This window comes from Salminus brasiliensis, chromosome 4, assembly GCF_030463535.1.
Source record: "Salminus brasiliensis chromosome 4, fSalBra1.hap2, whole genome shotgun sequence".
Taxonomy (NCBI): domain Eukaryota; kingdom Metazoa; phylum Chordata; class Actinopteri; order Characiformes; family Bryconidae; genus Salminus; species Salminus brasiliensis.
This window is the reverse complement of record NC_132881.1, coordinates 10,342,320-10,360,727: the sequence shown is the minus strand read 5'-3', so window position 1 is coordinate 10,360,727 and position 18,408 is coordinate 10,342,320. Positions and strand designations below refer to the sequence as shown.

The window sequence follows — 18,408 nt, the reverse complement described above, 5'->3', positions numbered from 1 at the left end:
ACGATACAGAGTTTGTCGCTCTTTACGTTGACGGAACACAGTATCCGGCAAAACCATTTTAGCCTAATTTTGAATCAGGAAATGTCGTTCGTGAATTTCATTCGTTAATTTTAGCGTCCGGAAAACATCTTAAGGATCAAGGATTGTCGATAAACAGACAAGATTATGCGCAAGGCTACACCCTGATCGCGTTCAATCTGAGCCCCGATGATGACTGCGGACAACATCTATCGTTAATAAAGTCTGGAAATATGAGACTGGAGCTAAGATTTCGAAACCCTCTTCCGAAAACCGTAAACCTAATCGTTTACGCCAGTTTTGATTCGATTCTGGAAATCAATAATCGGCGAAACATTCTCATCGATTATCAGTAAACATGGATACCGGAGAACTTTTGGATGTGATGAGAAGTTGCCCCGCTGTAAAAAATATATTCAGAGGCGTCTTTGCCTGCGATGAATTACCCGAGAACGCCGTGACACATTTTCCTGCGCTTTTCATCGTAAACACTCACCCGAGTTACATGCCAGGGGAACACTGGCTGGCTTTAAGCCTAAATGACGAAACCTCAGGAGAATTTTTTGACTCGTACGGAAACCCACCGACTTATGAACTCTTTCCTAAATCTATTTATTCATTTTTAAAGAAGAACTGCTTGAAAATAAGTCACAACTCAAAGCAAGTTCAAAGGTTTGAATCGGTTTGTTGCGGACAACACTGCATATTCTTTTTATGTCACAGAGCTAAAGGATATTCGTTTAATCATATTATGTCTATGTATACCAGTGATTTGAAAAGAAACGATAACACAGTTGTATCTTTCGTCAAACAAATGTATCCTAGAGTAAATAAAACTTGTGTCATGAAATGTGTTCAATGCGTTGACTGCGGTGAAAAATTTAGAATGTAATGCATAGTGAAATAACAACGCAGGATACGAGAAAAAAAATGTATGCACCGTTTATTCAAATAAAGAACAACTTACAAGATTATACAACTTTACATCGTCTCATCATTTATTTATATCAACACGACAATACACATCATTAAAAATTTAACCAGCTTGACGAAGTAAAACTGGGGGATTTAAAAACAGGTTCAAGGGTACTGTGACTAGATGAGTCAGAATGGCTTCTTTTATGATCCGAGCTGTTTGAAACTACCTGAGAATACAATGACTTGTTTTTCTTTACGCCGGATATTTTACGCCGAACACCCGCGTTAGAAATGGTTGATAAGGGAATGTTTAAGTCGGCTACGGTTTGTAGCATTTCGGACCATCCTAGGGGTCTCCGGTCATCGGATACTTTTAGAGGCGCCGTGAGATTTTTAACCAAGTCCAACATGTGTGATCCTTTGATCGCTTTCCCTTTGAAAATAAACTCTCCATCGTCGTTCCATGAAGCAACGCCACTAGACTTTGATATTTTCTCCATGATGTAGGAAGCATTTTTTCTGGTTCTGGACGGAACATTATCAATGACCTCTTTTAAAATTTCATCTTCGGTCAAACTACCGTCCTCTTCCGAACCGGTAACCGTTTTATTTTGAGATTCAAGGGGAAGCGAAAGCGTTAGTTGAGCAGTTTCTTCATCCCCTCTTTTGACTAGGTTTAGAAATCTTTGCAAGGTTACGGCGTAAAGTTTTGCCTTTTCATAAGGATTCAAGTCGGTCCTAGCCAGAATATGACGCATCTCTTCATCTATATCGTTTTCTACAGTCTTTCTAACATTTTCTTGACCGCTCAAGTTTTTAAGTTTTTCGAGTTGGTGGTGAGGTACCAAATACATTTTTTCGGCAGTTTCCATGTTATTTCTGACGCGATGCTATTAAACTACTGATGAAGGGTACTGCAACGCTTAACAAAGGTAAAAGAAACCCCCCGGTTTGTTTAATAGACTTTCTTTTAGCTTCCACAGACGTTCGTTTATCAGCAAAAAGTTTAATTGATTTTTTCCGTTTTTTCAATTGCCGATACTGATGAGTCGTTAAAGGAATGCGTCCTCTCAGTAGATTTAGAGCTATTTCGTAAATGGCGAGTATGAGATCCTCAGGGGCGTTACATAATATAAGCTTCCTTTCTCGAGGAGTAGCTTGATATAGAGCCCTTAACACGTGTAAATTTCTCTTGAGTCGATCGGATGTCATTTCAGTTTTTGTTTTGTTTTTTTCTGTACATACACTACCGGATTCTCCCAGGAAAACAGTCCTGACCTGAGACGAAGTTCTTCTGGCGTCGACGCTTTCAAGTCTACAAATAAATATCCGTAAGGCCTAGAGGTAGCGTCCTGGAAGCTTTCTAAAAAGTACTTGCTGTTACCCGGATACATTTGACGCGCCAGCACGCTAATCTGTAACTTGTCTCTAGGATTTTTAAAAAGAACCATGTAGTTGGTGTTTAAGTTGATGGTTCTGCTGCTTCTCCCTTGAAAAAACAGATTTTGAACCAGATAGATAACGCTCAGATTTCTATGATGAGTATATTTTGTAAAGGCTTTTTCTACTTCCTCATTCTTGCTAGCCGTTTCCATTAAATCGTCAATCACCAATAAATTAGTTTTGTGGGGAGGAAATAGTTCATCATCACACAAAGAGTCGGGTATACCTTCAACAAATCGAACGTTTATATTTTTCATCAGATCATCGTACATAGGCTGCCAACAGGTATAACACCAAACAATCTGATCTGGAATTTTTGACATGACATTCTTACAATTTTCAAGCAACATTTTGATAAAAAAAGATTTCCCGCTATTGCTGGGGCCGCAAACTATGCAAGAAAAAGGGAGCTGAAGCCTAGCATCAAACCATTTTTTACCGTCCATTTTTTTTATTCTTTTTATTTTTTTTATTTATTTTTTTTTTTTTTTTTGACGAATGAAAACTCGATTAATACCCGTAAGGTAAGGTTGTAAAGTCCGGTAATAGAACGCGTTTATCGTACACGACTCTGAACCTTTTCATCTGAGCTTTGTTTTTCAAGTGAAAGCCTCTTTTATCTCTGACAATTTGATTGTGGGAGGTCATTATTTCGCCGTTATGATAGGGGGTTTTCACACTTTTGTCAACCAGTTCTGTCAAGGATTCCAAATTTACAACTTTAGTATTAGCATAGTTTAATGTAATGCCTTTGACTTTCATCGTAGTCTTACCCTTGAAAGTTCTGTAACCGTAGGTTTTTGGTCCGCCACTTACAAATTCTACAATATGATCACCCGGGTCCAGTTCACTCGTGAGACAACCCAAGTAATCCCCCAGAGGCGGCATCCAGTCACCCGGTTTACTTTTGAAGATGACGCTGTCGGTATCTGTGTACAAACACCTCTGTTGCAGACGATCAATAACGCTGTACAGTTCGAGTCTAGCATAGGCTGTAGTGAAAATACCTATAAAGACGTTAGCTTTACCCGGTTTAAGAAACCTATCGTCCGCGTACCTCCACTGCACCATAGCTACACTCAGGACAGTAGTACCTTAAATTACATGGTGGGCAACTTCTACCTTCTTTAGATTTATGTTTTGCATAGCAATATGCCGATCTACAAATCCTTAGGCAATCTTTACATTGTACAGATTCTTTAGGATGACAGGGGCATTCACTGTCAAGACACACATTGCAATGGAAATCACATTTATGATGTTTCATATCGTTAAATCCTGCATAGCAGTAAGGGCATACGTAGGACGTGCCTAATAGAGCTTTGAGGTTTTTCACACCGTAATAATGATTTTCGTGCAGGAACAAGAACAAGGTTTTGTCATGCGGCATCTTACTGTTTTGAAAATAAGAGTACCCATTTTTGTTTCCGTCACAGGACATCACTACAATTTTACAATTCAGCGACTGTTCAAAATGTGCTACGTCAGCCAGACTGACCGCATCATTTACAGATAATCCCGCATTGTGTTGTAATTGTGTCGCTAGTTGTTTGATTTGAAAATCATTTTTGTCAGGGTTCAATAATCGGGAAATGCATAAGGCAAAACACAGGTTATCTTTGTTTTGAAAAACATACAGGTGTTTCATCTTTTTCTGAACAATGTCCGAGTTGAACAAGTGTGATAGCTTATTACGTCCTCCACCACGGGGTGCGTGTACGATTCGAATTACCAGTTGCAAAGTTTCGTCAGAAAGTATTTAAAATTTACTCTGAACAGCGTTTTCAATCATCTTTAGAATTGATTCTAAATCTACAACCCCGTTTCTTACCTGAACTGGGGATGAAACATTCAGAGTATTACCTTGAATTTCGACGTGAACAACGTCACGCGGGCCCACTTCCTCATTAGCGACAGTGAGCATTTGATTTATGAGTTCTAGTACATAATTGTAAAACTCTGCAAAACTGTCAACATTTCCTAACGATGCAAAGTTTACCCGCCTTCTAATTTCTGTGGTATTGAATCTTTCAAGACGATTGATTACGATATTCGGATCTATACCATATCCCATTTGATCATCGTCACTGTCGGACGAAAGGTTAATAGAATCTTCCAAAGGGATATGATTTGGGTTATGTGTTGTGTTACTTGTTTCATTATCGTGAACAGAACTGATTGATGAAATGTGTGATGCCTGACTTAAATTTTCCAGATTATCGTTTAATCTCGATAGACTGTCAATCAGATCGGAGAAAAAATCTCGAGGAGTTGGGTTATACACTTTGCTATTGTCGGGAGATGATACAGAATCAATATGAGAATTGTGATCGCTGGGGTGTGCCAAAGATTCATTGAGTTGATTCACTGCTTCTAACAGGAAGGGGTTTATCGCGGTAATTGGATCTTGTTCGTTTAGTGCATTTTGCAATCTTGACAGACTTTGGTTTAGTTCATTAAAGACGTCGTGTTGAATATCTGGTGGGTTTTCTGAGTTAATGACTGAGTGTGACAACTGTGTAACTGGGTTATGTTCCTGAGATAAAGATAAACTTTGATTAAGATTATTCACAGCTTCTAAGAGGAAAGGGTTCAGAGCCGCGCACGTATCGTGTTCATTTAGAGTATTTTGCAATCTTGACAGACATTGGTTTAGATCGGTCAAAAAATCCTGAGGTGTTTCATTCGCTACATTAATGTCGGGAGATGATACAGAGACTATATTGGGATTGTGTTCACAGGTTTGAGCCAATCTTTGATTAAGCTCATTTATAGCATCTCTTAAGAATGGGGTGATGTTAGACTTCTTAGCATCAATGTTTAGAGGATCACTGTTGGGGCGTTTCTGAGACATGACTAAACAGAGTATTACAATGAGTAATAAGAAGATCCACACGGTTTTTAAAAGTGGAATAAGCGGTTGCAATATCGTTACTTGATCCGTGCGTAGTCATAAACTTCAGTCGTCGATGAGATATTTCCACCGCTCTTGACAGATATCGGAAGTCATAGAGATGATCCAATGCTTCGTCCTGATATAAATCGTCGCCGGAATCTGAAACAATCAAATAAAAATAAAGAAAGAAATAAAATAAATTAATAAAAAAAAAAAAATATATATATATATATATATATATATATATATAATATATATATATATATTAAATTACTCAAAATCTACACACCAAATGGATGGGTGTTGGAGAAGCGGTCTGCAGATCCTTCATCTATTTGAGGTCCTATTAAAGGTATTAAATATGTAATTAAGTAAAGAAATATAAATCATTTTCTGACAAAATAACGTGTTTAACATCACTTACTCGGAGAAGTTGGTTGATAGAGATGATTGGATTGGTTGTCGAAATCTAAAAGCAAGGGATCGTATAAATAAGTATAATGCGTATTTAATTAATGTATTTACTTTAAATGAAATATAATTAACTGACCGGATGGTGTGTTAGATCTCCGATCGCTATTTTCCTCTAGAAAATCTCTCTCTTCAGATTTGTAACCTAAACAATTAATACAATAAGTAAATGCATTCATTCTAAAAACTATCGGTTTCATAGGATGAAAAAATAAAATAAAATTCAATTGACTTACTCGGTGGATTGTATTGTTGAACAAAGATAACATCATCAAATTGTTCATATGAATCCTGGTCTATAAATAAAATATACAATTTTATATCACAAGGTTATATTGCACAGAATACTAATCATCATCATTTTAGCTAAAAAGTTACTTACTTGATGCGTTGGACAATGTTCTTCCGGAAGCTGATTAAAATCAAAGAAAAATAAATAAATAATTTAAAAAAGAGATTACAAACTACATGTATCTTAATTTGTGTTTAAAATTACTTCATAATTCTCATTTGTAGATCACCAGGAAGCATGCGATACATGTAACTTTAAAATATTACTTACATTACTTACGATCAAAAGTGTATTAAACCTTAAGAAGATACATAAAAACATGCGTTGACTTAATTTCGAGCGCTATACTTTACCTATTTTCTAATAAATGCATTGTATGTAGTAAAAGACAAAGTTTTCTTACCTTGAGAGTGTTCCATTTTGCTGGGGATTTCTTCAAAAAAAAAAGAGACGCTTTCAAAATGAACTTCCAATTCGATCAAGCTGTTGCTTAAATGCAGTTTTGAAACAAGGGGGGTGGGATAGTGGTCGTAAAAGGTCATGCCCCCAATTTCCTGGGGGTCCATCAGGCAAGGAATCGGAGCCGCATAGTTTTTGTCTTCAAGTGTTTTTAAGGAATGAAATATGCAATTTTATATGTATATATGTGACCGTGTAAAGAATTATTATTACAAAAATAAATTCCAAAAAGAAATAATGATAAAAAAAATAAAAAATAAATAAATCAAAAAAAAAAAAAGAAAAGATTCTGAAGTCGCTCTTGTTTTCTATGTTTTTACCATATTGAATGTGCCGTCAATTTTTGCAAAATATTCGAGAATCATCTTTTGAAAATCTTTCCATTTAAAGACCATCTGAAAGTCTCTCTCATTAGATTCTTCCTCAAATGCGCAACATCTGATCATGTAAATTACGGTGAGACATACTTCAAACTTTTCTTCACTCCTTTTCGGACAAAGACTGAATGTTCGCAGCGACTTGCAAGGTTTCCACGTTAGATTAAAAATCTCGTCGTATTCTTCTTTACAATCCGAATATCTAAATTTAATATAAGTATACATACAACCAAAATGTCTTTTGAAAGTATGCCATTCATCGCGTTGCAAGGAAAAAAGTTCAGAGGCATCCGCAAAACTTGATGTCGGCCCGCTGTACAAAATCATCGCATCATTTTCTTCATGATAATAGAACCCGAAATAATAGCCGTTAGACAAACACCACGCATAAATCGTGTCTGTGTCTTTCAAACGCAATCGCCTTTTAGCCAGAGTCAGTTTCATCTTTTTGGGAGTATCTGTGACAGAAGCCATGATTATTACGGCTATCTTCTAACCCTAACCGCCGCACAAACACTGACCCTTTAAATCCTTTGGCCTACAGGGCCTATTGAATGAATAGGTGGAGACTTATGACGTTGCATACTCTGATTTGCTCGATCGTATGTATCTCGGCCACCTGATTGGGCGCCTTTTTTAAATGATGTTACCGAATCATTGCGTGTAATACGTGATTGAATCGTAAATAAAAGTCTAAAGATCTCTGATCAATTCTTTCTCTATCTCTCTATCTCTCTCTCACGTGGCACAGTTTTGGGGAGTGGAAATGAGTAACAGTTGTCGAAAGGGACCTGTCAGATAAGTTTGATGAATCAGGGTCTGACTGAAGGTCTGGGGACTAGGAACTTTTGACCCCGGCTAGGCTCACCATTACATACAATGATTACGCACACACATACACATGGGCACAGCATTGGTATGTGAGAATTGATAACGGTTGTCGGAAGGGACCTGTCAAATATGTTTGATGAAAAGTGCCCCAGCTACCCGATTGGACGGCAAAACATTAGGCGGGACTTCCGGAAGGCGGGATATCCAGAAGGCGGGACTTCCGGTGAAAATGCAGGCTTTTGATTGGTTGAGGGAGGGACGTACAGGGGGCGTGGTTTGATGACGTGGCACGATCTGATTGGTCGAGACGACCTGTCAAAATTAGTTTGATGAAAAGTGCCCCCTATATCTCTCTCTGTTATTTGTTTCTGGAAAATGCAGAGGTTCCTAATCAGGGAAGTTGTTTTTGCTGTCTGTGTGAAGTTTGTATGCAAGAGAATGTTTTTGAGTTTGCCTGAAGCTATATTGTGTTGATATAGAAAACCAGTCAGGTAGGGTGCCGTGGCTTAGTTGGTTATAGCGCCTGTCTAGTAAACAGGAGCTCCTTGGTTCGAATCCCAGCGGTGCCTTTTCCTTGGGTAATCTTTAATCAGTAACTGCTACAATGAGTAAATCAACCCTTTTTTTATTGGCGTCAGACTATGACTAACAGTATGCAGAGCTTTGGTGTGTGCTTAGACTTGCAGATAATCATCAGACCACTGGGATTTACATATGCATAGTAAATTTATTATTTGCCTCAAATATTAGCAGCACTACTGTTATTTTATAGGAAGGTTGGCCAAGGAACCAGTTTCTTCACCTGGGCTCTGTGGCGCAATGGATAGCGCATTAGATCTCTAGATAAATAGCTGGAGCAATTCAAAGGTTGTGGGTTTGAGTCCCACCAGAGTCGAGAGTGTTTCCTCTTCTTTATAGCTCTGTCTACTACCTTTTTGTACTTTTATTTGCAAGATTTTCTCTAGTCTTTTTACCTAATTAATAGCAATTTCAAACTTTAAGAAATATTCTGTTTGATGTTGGGGTATTGGAACATATTTGTGCTGCAGAAGATTCTGCATGTATTTGTGAAAAGTGAGATGAAGCAGTTTGAAATGTAGGATTTTAGCCTTTTCTGAATCAGAATGATGTTTGCTGATCCATTAAAAGATGTTTAAACGGAACCTGAAGGGTAAACAAAAGATGCTAAGTTTTGTGTGTACATTCTGCGTGACAAGGTCTAGTACTCTGTACATGTATATGATAGGTTTAAGCAATTGAGACAAGCTTTCAGAGTTGATGTTATTTGTTTCTGGAAAATGCAGAGGTTCCTAATCAGGGAAGTTGTTTTTGCTGTCTGTGTGAAGTTTGTATGCAAGAGAATGTTTTTGAGTTTGCCTGAAGCTATATTGTGTTGATATAGAAAACCAGTCAGGTAGGGTGCCGTGGCTTAGTTGGTTATAGCGCCTGTCTAGTAAACAGGAGATCCTGGGTTCGAATCCCAGCGGTGCCTCGTCCTTGGGTAATCTTTAATCAGTAACTGCTACAATGAGTAAATCAACCCTTTTTTTATTGACGTCAGACTATGACTAACAGTATGCAGAGCTTTGGTGTGTGCTTAGACTTGCAGATAATCATCAGACCACTGGGATTTACATATGCGTAGTAAATTCATTATTTGCCTCAAATATTAGCAGCACTACTGTTATTTTATAGGAAGGTTGGCCAAGGAACCGGTTTCTTCACCTGGAATCTGTGGTGCAATGGATAGCGCATAGGAATTCTAGATGAGTGGCTGGAGCAATTCAAAGGTTGTGGGTTTGAGTCCCACCAGAGTCAGGAGTGTTTCCTCTTCTTTATAGCCCTGTCTACTACCTTTTTGTAGTTTTATTTGCAAGATTTTCTCTAGTCTTTTTACCTAATTATTTGCAATTTCAAACTTTCAGAAATATTCTGTTTGATGTTGGGGTATTGGAACATATTTGTGCTGCAAAAGATTCTGCATGTATTTGTGAAAAAGTGAGATGAAGCAGTTTGAAATGTTGGATTTTAGCCTTTTCTGAATCAGAATGATGTTTGCTGATCCATTAAAAGATGTTTAAACGGAACCTGAAGGGTAAACAAAAGATGCTATGTTTTGTGTGTACATTCTGTGTGACAAGGTCTAGTACTCTGTACATGTATATGATAGGTTTAAGCAATTGCGACAAGCTTTCAGAGTTGATGTTATTTGTTTCTGGAAAATGCAGAGGTTCCTAATCAGGGAAGTTGTTTTTGCTGTCTGTGTGAAGTTTGTATGCAAGAGAATGTTTTTGAGTTTGCCTGAAGCTATATTGTATTGATATAGAAGACCAGTCAGGTACGGCGCCGTGGCTTAGTTGGTTATAGCGCCTGTCTAGTAAACAGGAGATCCTGGGTTCGAATCCCAGTGGTGCCTTTTCCTTAGGTAATCCTTAATCAGTAACTGCTACAATGAGTAAATCATCTCCTTTTTTATTGGTGTCAGACTATAACTAACAGTATGCAGAGCTTTGTTGTGTGCTTAGACTTGCAGATAATCATCAGACCACTGGGATTTACATATGCATAGTAAATTTATTATTTGCCTCAAATATTAGCAGCACTACTGTTATTTTATAGGAAGGTTGGCCAAGGAACCAGTTTCTTAACCTGGGCTCTGTGGTGCAATGGATAGCGCATTGGACTTCTAGATGAATAGCTGGAGCAATTCAAAGGTTGTGGGTTTGAGTCCCACCAGAGTCGGGAGTGTTTCCTCTTCTTTATAGCCCTGTCTACTACCCTTTTGTACTTTTATTTGCAAGATTTTGTCTAGTCTTTTTACCTAATTAATAGCAATTTCAAACTTTCAGAAATATTCTGTTTGATGTTGGGGTATTGGAACATATTTGTGCTGTAGAAGATTCTGCATGTATTTGTGAAAAGTGAGATGAAGCAGTTTGAAATGTTGGATTTTAGCCTTTTCTGAATCAGAATAATGTTTGCTGATCCATTAAAAGATGTTTAAACGGAACCTGAAGGGTAAACAAAAGATGCAAAGTTTTGTGTGTACATTCTGTGTGACAAGGTCTAGTACTCTGTACATGTATATGATAGGTTTAAGCAATTGAGACAAGCTTTCAGAGTTGATGTTATTTGTTTCTGGAAAATGCAGAGGTTCCTAATCAGGGAAGTTGTTTTTGCTGTCTGTGTGAAGTTTGTATGGAAGAGAATGTTTTTGAGTTTGCCTGAAGCTATATTGTATTGATATAGAAGACCAGTCAGGTACGGCGCCGCGGCTTAGTTGGTTATAGCGCCTGTCTAGTAAACAGGAGGTTCTGCGTTTGAATCCCAGCAGTGCATTTTCCTTGGGTAATCTTTAATCAGTAACTGCTACAATGAGTAAATCAACCCTTTTTTATTGGCGTCAGACTATGACTAACAGTATGCAGAGCTTTGGTGTGTGCTTAGTCTTGCAGATAATCATAGACGTTCAAAAATCAATTTTAACAACCCAATCAGAATCAACAGCGCTTCGTGATGTCCGAGTACTAGCAACTCCTGCGTTAAGTTTGGGCTGTTAAACGTACGGTCTCTAACACGTAAAGCCGTCATTGTCAATGAAATTCTAACTGTAAACCTCCTCAGTTCACTGTGTCTCTGTGAACCGTGGGTTAAACCTAATGAATTATTGCTGTGAATGAATCAACTCCCCCAGGCTTTAACTACTGCAGTTATCCACTCAGGTGTGGTCGTGGTGGCGGCGTTGCCACAATCTATGATTCAGTTCTAGGCATAATCCTAAACTCAGGTTATGAAGCTAAATCGTTTGAAGTGCTTATTCTAAAAGTGGCAGGCTTTTCTCCGGCTTCTAAAAAGCAGCTCTCTTTCCTGCTTATTACAGTCTATCGTCCTCCTGGACCTTATACAGATCTTGTTAGTGAAATTGCTGACTTCTTTTCAGAAGTAGCTGTCTCTACTGTGTCATGAAAAATATTGTAATCATGCTGATTCATAATGTATCCATTTAATCTTGTATCCCCTTAATATTTCGTATTCGTAAATCATGTTCTGTTCTATATAATCTACTGCACAGTTGTACAGTACATTCTGATACTATGTCTGGCGCCAGCCGAGGCCAGATAAGAAATATATGGGTAAGCATTAGCTGAAACAGAGCAGTTAATCATGTTGTCCCCTTACTCACCCTCACACTCAGGGGCACAGTGTCTTAAATCTATCAACAATAGGCAGAAAAGTGTGCCAGAGGTCACACACCACTAGTGTTAATTACATACACTCCTTCTTAGGAGGTGCCAGGTGTCGTAAGTCATGACTTCAGGATGCGTATGCAACATGTGAGGGTGGGTGGGGGATATTCCTATAAGTATGTATGTTGAATACCATTGAGGCAGTCTGTATCGTGGTCACGAGCTGCGTGCAGATTCATTAAACTTGCTACTCAATGCATATTCCCTTGTCTGCTTCATCACTCTCTGACAGATTTCCACCACAACTGATAAGGCTTTTATTGTTTGAGATTTCAGTATTCACTTTGAAAAGAGTCCTTAGGACCCCCTTAGAATTAGGTTTAAATCAATCTTAGATGCTTTGGGATTCATTCAAAATGTTATAGGTCCAACTCCTAGATATAGGTCCAACCATACACTAGACCTAGTTCTGACCCTGCATATTGAAACAGAACATGTAGTAAGCATTTCTCAGCCTGACTCCATTTCTGACCATTACCTAATCATGTTTGTAGTCTTAAACCAGGATATCCACCTGATGCCTCGCTTTATGAGCAAACGTACCATAACAATGTCTACAGCTAGTGTATTCATTAATAACCTTCCAGATTTAACCATCTCCAGCCCATCTCATCATATAGAACTTGAGCATGAACCAGATGATCTGCTGTCTGTGCTCCGCTCTAATCTTGACAATGTTGCGTCAATTAAGATCAAACAAATTAGGGAGAGAAAGCTAGCGCCTTGGTGTAATGACCATATGCGTACTCTCTACGGCTTGAATGGCATCATAGTCATGCGGAATACAAAAAAGCTTTAATTAAAGCCAAATCCTCATAAATCGCATCACTAATAGACAATAACAAAAATATCCCCAGATTCCTTTTTAATACTGTGAATAAACTCACCAGCAGTCACAGACAAACTAACTCAGCCATTCCTGCTGACATTAGCAGGATAAAATTGAAAACATTAAAAATTCATAGTCAGTCCCTGACCACTGCAGTGAATGTTGATGAATGGTGCACCAGCTTTAATGCACACTCTGAATACTCTGAATAGCCTATTAAAGTCATCCTCATGTGTACTAGATCCTGTTCCAACACAGTTGTTTAAACAGGTTCTGCCTAGGGTTATACAACCAGTACTGGCTATAGTTAACTCTTCCCTCAACATTGGCTACATACCTAAATCCCTTCATTCAGCAATTATCAAACCTGTTCTCAAAAAACCTAACCTTGACCCCAATGAGCTTGGTAATTATACACCAATCTCAAATCTCCCCTTCATAGCCAAGGTCCTAGAAAAAGCAGTGTTTCTGCTGCTGTGCACAACAGTAGCATTTACAAGGTCTTTCAGTCTGGATTTAGACCCAACCACAGCACTGAAACAGCGTTACTAAGAGCCACAAATGACCTCCTCGTTTCATTTGATAGAGGCTGCACTACTATTCTTGTGCTGCTTGACCTTAGTGCTGCCTTTGACACCGTAGATCATGCCATTCTGCTTGACAGGCTTGAAAATACTGCAGGAATTAAATGATCTGCACTCGCTTATCTTAATCTCATGTGGAATTTGTACAACATAAAAAGGAACCCAAAAGGAGATCCTCGAGAGATGGTCAGCTCTGGTCACTGAGAGACAGCTAACCAGTCACACAAGTCAGATGTAAATGTAAATGTCAGATTTACTGTATATATTCTATTCAAGTGTGCTGTATGTAGCTATTATTTAATGTCTGTCCTTGTCTCCTCAGATTAGGACACGGTTAAAAAGAGTCATCAGCACAGACCTTTTCCGCTCTTTTATCAGACTACTTAATGGTCTGGTCCTAAAAACTGCTGAAGGTGAACAAAGCAGCAGCCATGAATGAGGAGAAGCCGGCTCTCATAGGCATTTTGGACTGCCCTGAGAAATATGTCAGTGAATAACTCTGATAATATCCTGTAGAACAACTGCAGCTTAGCTTGGTCTGCCACACTAAGAAGTTCCAGATCTCAAATTTCATCAGGATGTCTGTACCAGTTTTTGTGAGGCTAAACTGTGGTGCATGTATAGATTTGAACATGTACTTGTGATGCAGGTATGCTGTGGGTCCTGTGAATAATGATTTCTTTTTATTAATTATAGAAACTATAGAGGATCATTACTGAGAAGTCCTGGACATGTCCCTGTTCATTAAATAAGGGCTTTGTTCTATAGGTTGTACACTGGCAGTAATGAGTTAACTGAGCTCATCAGTTCAGTGATCAGAAATCCATTCTCTCTCCATTAGCAGAACTGATCAGACTGATCAGCTGCTCCTCAAACCATTGATGAGTTGGATCAGCTGTGCTAAAGCAAAGAGAGCTGGAAAGTAAGCAGGGAGGGTTGCTTCAATGAGTGGAGTGTTGCTTCAATGAGTGGAGTTGGGAATCATCAGTCTAGGCTTATGACAAAGTTTTGGCCTCATAGAGTAAAGTCTTGTCCTTCTAGACTAAATGGAAACTCAGTTGTTTCTGATGTGGACATGAAGCGGACTTACTAAGAAGCAATGCACTGTAAAAAGTGGGACTGGGGTTCATTAATATTTACTAAATAATTAAAAGTTACCAACACATAATAAAATAAGAATATATGTAGTTTAAAATCAAATCGAGTTTTTTAATGTTTTTATTAATTGTATGTAACACAAATGTTGCTTTAATAATAAAATTAGCTGAGTAGAATTTACTTAACGGCAATATTATATATATATTGATAGATATAATATAAATATTGAATTTGGGGTTTCATTAGTTGTCAGTTATAACCATCAAAATTAAAATAAATAAACACTTGAAATATATCAGTCTGTGTGTAATGAATTAATATAATATACAAGTTTACCTTTTTGAATGGAATTGAAATAAATCATCTTTTTCAAAATATTCTAATTTTATGACCAGCACCTGTACATGACTCAACTGAAGATGTTCAGAAATCAGGTTCTGAATCTTCTTGTTGTGCTTCTTGATTCAGACTGCCTTCAGAACACCCACTGCTCCTGATTCAGTCCCAGAGACGAGCTTCATTGGTGGAGAGACATCCCTGCTGTTCCATGGCCTCAGTATGGATCACTTTCCGGTCCTCTGGTCCTAGGCTGGTAAATCAAGCAGTGTCTATGGGAGGAGATCCGCTGTCCAACAGAGTGTGGAAGTTCTGGTCTGTATCACTGAGGCCACCGGAACAAGCTTCACCCTCCATATTGAACTGGACACCAGTGGAGAGCTGATGCCTGAGGTGAAGAACATTCAACCACTGCACTTTTTTCAGGGTTGTCTGAGAGTAACCTACTTTCAAACCTACCAAGCGTTTCACTTAACTTACACAATAAGTCCAAATATTTGTGGACAACCTTTCTAAACAATGCTTTCAGCTACTTTATGTTGCACCCATTGCTGACACAGATGTGCAAATGCACACACACACAGCTTGTCTAGCCCCTGTAGGTTAGATTGAGCTGTGGAGCAGTGGAACTGTGTTTTCTGAAATGATGGATGGTGCTCCATACAAAATTTTAGAGATGGTTTGGAGAGTTGGGGATTATTAGGTGGGGTGATCAACCAATATACTGACCTCACTAAAGCTGTTGTCGCAGAATGCAATCAAATCCACCAGGTAACCATAATTGGTTCATATCTGGTTTAAAAAATAATTGTTTAAATAACAGGAAAATAGGAACCTTGGCATCGCTGTCCAGACCTTCAGCTCCTTATGGATGATGAGTACCACAATCTGCTCCTCAATGGTTGTTTTACCAACAGCAAGATTTATTTGGGAACATCTCCTACAGAAATGGTACATTTATCTTCTGAGGTATATTTTTATGAAATTTAGATAAATATTTTTAAATGTACATAATGATTAAATATTCATATTTTAGTTTCAGGGTTTGAGAAATTGTTTGTCTGCAGGTCAGGGCGGCCTCATTACTATGCTCCTCCCTCATTGAATACACTTCTCCTTTAGATCAGAGGTAGTAAAGCTCCTCTGTGGATGTAGATTTAGTTCCAAAAACAACCAGTTTAAGAAACAGATCAGCAGCATTCATACATGACTCAACTGAAGATGTTCAGAAATCAGGTTCTGAATCACACTTGATTTAGACTTACGTTAGTCCACCCACTATTTCTGACTCAGTCCGAGACAAGCTCCACTGGTGGAGGGACCTCTGTGCTGGTCCATGGCCTCTTCAGCCTTTACTGAGAGACAGACAGACAGAGACATTATCAGGCTAACAAATGAGTGCTTCCCTAAAATCTTTTATAGTCTTTTATATTTATATTTAAAAATCTTTTGTAGTGACCAAGTATACAATATTCACATTCAAATACAGAATATATAAACATATACACTATTTTACACTATTATGCGCGATCTGTTCCAAATAAACATATTTACATATAAGCTCTTATAGTGAGTGAGTCTGTAGTAGAAAATAAGGTTATATTACAGGATATAAACAACATATATTATTGTACAATTCCAAATATACCAATTTTACATATTTTCCCTGATGTTTATATAATTTCCATATAATATTCCACATAATTACCAACTGTTTAGATTCTAATATTAGTAATATTACTGTTTTTATTTCATTACTTTACAGAACAAACCAGACAGAATATCTGCTGTAGGGGTGCAACAGCTAATCGACATAGTCTACAAAAATCGACGACCCAATTAGTTCATTAGTATTTAATAGACGATTAGTTGTTGACGTCACCACACATATTTCTTGTGCTAACTCGGACCGTTTGTACATGGATCACATGTTCTGGTGAGTTTCACTTACTTGTCAAAGCATGCTACCATAGTGTAGATTTATTGGACCATGTATGTGATACAGATGTTATTAGTCATTGGTAGTTGTGAATACTGATGGAGCAAAATTCATTTTAGTTTGTGTATATGCGATTAACAGTATTGCGATTAACCAAATATTTGAAGCAGACCTTTGTAGGAAGATAAAGTAATGGAAGGTAAAATACTCGACAGATGAGGTTGTTATAGGAGAAGACTTTAATGTAGTTCCAGATGGCTCAGTTGACCGTCTTCCCTCTAGAGGGCAGCATCATCTTTTTGATTATATTTTCAATAACTTAGTCTCCAATACTAATCTGACAGACTGTTGGAGGACAGGAAACCCCAATGCCAGACAGTACACCTGGTTTAATGCTTCCAATAAAGGTCAGTGTTCAAGGCTACACTACTGGTTAATCCCTCACAATGTGACGGATAGTATTTTAAGCTGTGAAATTTCAGCATCTCCTTTAACTGATCACTGTTCAGTTACCTTGTTCCTCTCTTGGGAACAAATGTAAATCACCTTTGAATTCAATTTGGAAATTTAATAGTAACCTTTTACTTAATTGAAGATATTTCACTACTGGAAATTTCACCTCTGAACAAATGGGAGTGGTTTAAATGCAATGTTAGGGCAGCAGCAATTAGGATAGTATGCGTCTAAACAGATGAGGGCCCAACAATCCCAACAGACACACACAGACTCGTTTAGCATTGATTAGGAAGTGAATATGGGTTGAATGCAGTCACTCTGACGCCCACTTTCCAGAGTGTGTGAAAGTGTGTAAAAAAAGAAAAAAGAGAGAGACATTTTTAGGTAAAATAAAGTTTATTTTATTATCTTTATCGGTTGTTAATAAGAATGAGAATTATATCAGTGGTATATTAATTTAATTTAGAAAATATCAAATTGACATTTACGTTGTATTAAAGGACAGAAACAGTCATTGTAGGAAATGAAACTAGACGCTAGATGGCAGCATGGAGTCAGGAGTCAAATGCTTCAACAGCACTGAACTGTGTTAATACTCTGAAAAGCTTCTCAATAACCATCTCTACACCAAAGCTGCTCAAGTACTTCTAATAAGGAGAGGATGTAGTTTGTACCTGTTTGATAATTGCTATGCAGACGATGGCGGTCCGGTCGAGTTGTGCAGCCATGTGTTTCTTTATGAAGGTAAATGTGCCTAAATGAACCAGTAGGTGGGATATTTCTACAGGCTAAAAGCATCATATCAGAGAATGCTCCCAGCAGACGTATATGAGAGATATAGTGTTAGTGACTATATGAGAGTAATAATTATGAGGTAACAGAGGTGATAAGAAATCGTTTTTTAATACTTTTATTTTTTTAATCACAGTTTACACTTTTTCACTCTAGCAAATATTAACGGTAAGCAGAGATTGCATGAAGCAATGAGAAAAACAGAATTATCATGAAAAACACATGAAAACTGTAAAAATAATTGGTCCACGCATGCGCAGAATCGACTCAAACAGAGCTAGTTGTGCACTAATGGCACCCCCTGTGGAGAGTCTTAAGCTTGCGGGAGCCATTACAGCACAGTGTGTAATAAAAACTGAATAAAAATTTCTAAAGAATTTAATTTTTAAAGCATAAAGAAAAATGATATCACTCTCCAGTGT

At 37.9% G+C, this 18,408-nt stretch overlaps 2 non-coding genes across 2 annotated transcripts; both read left to right on the top strand.

Annotated features, from left to right (window-relative positions):
• The first annotated feature begins 9,123 nt into the window (after window positions 1–9,123).
• trnat-agu (transfer RNA threonine (anticodon AGU)) lies at window positions 9,124–9,197 on the top strand. The gene has a single exon. It is a non-coding gene; the product is annotated as a tRNA-Thr (tRNA).
• Window positions 9,198–10,047: 850 nt separating this feature from the next.
• trnat-agu (transfer RNA threonine (anticodon AGU)) lies at window positions 10,048–10,121 on the top strand. The gene has a single exon. It is a non-coding gene; the product is annotated as a tRNA-Thr (tRNA).
• The last annotated feature ends 8,287 nt before the right edge of the window (window positions 10,122–18,408 follow it).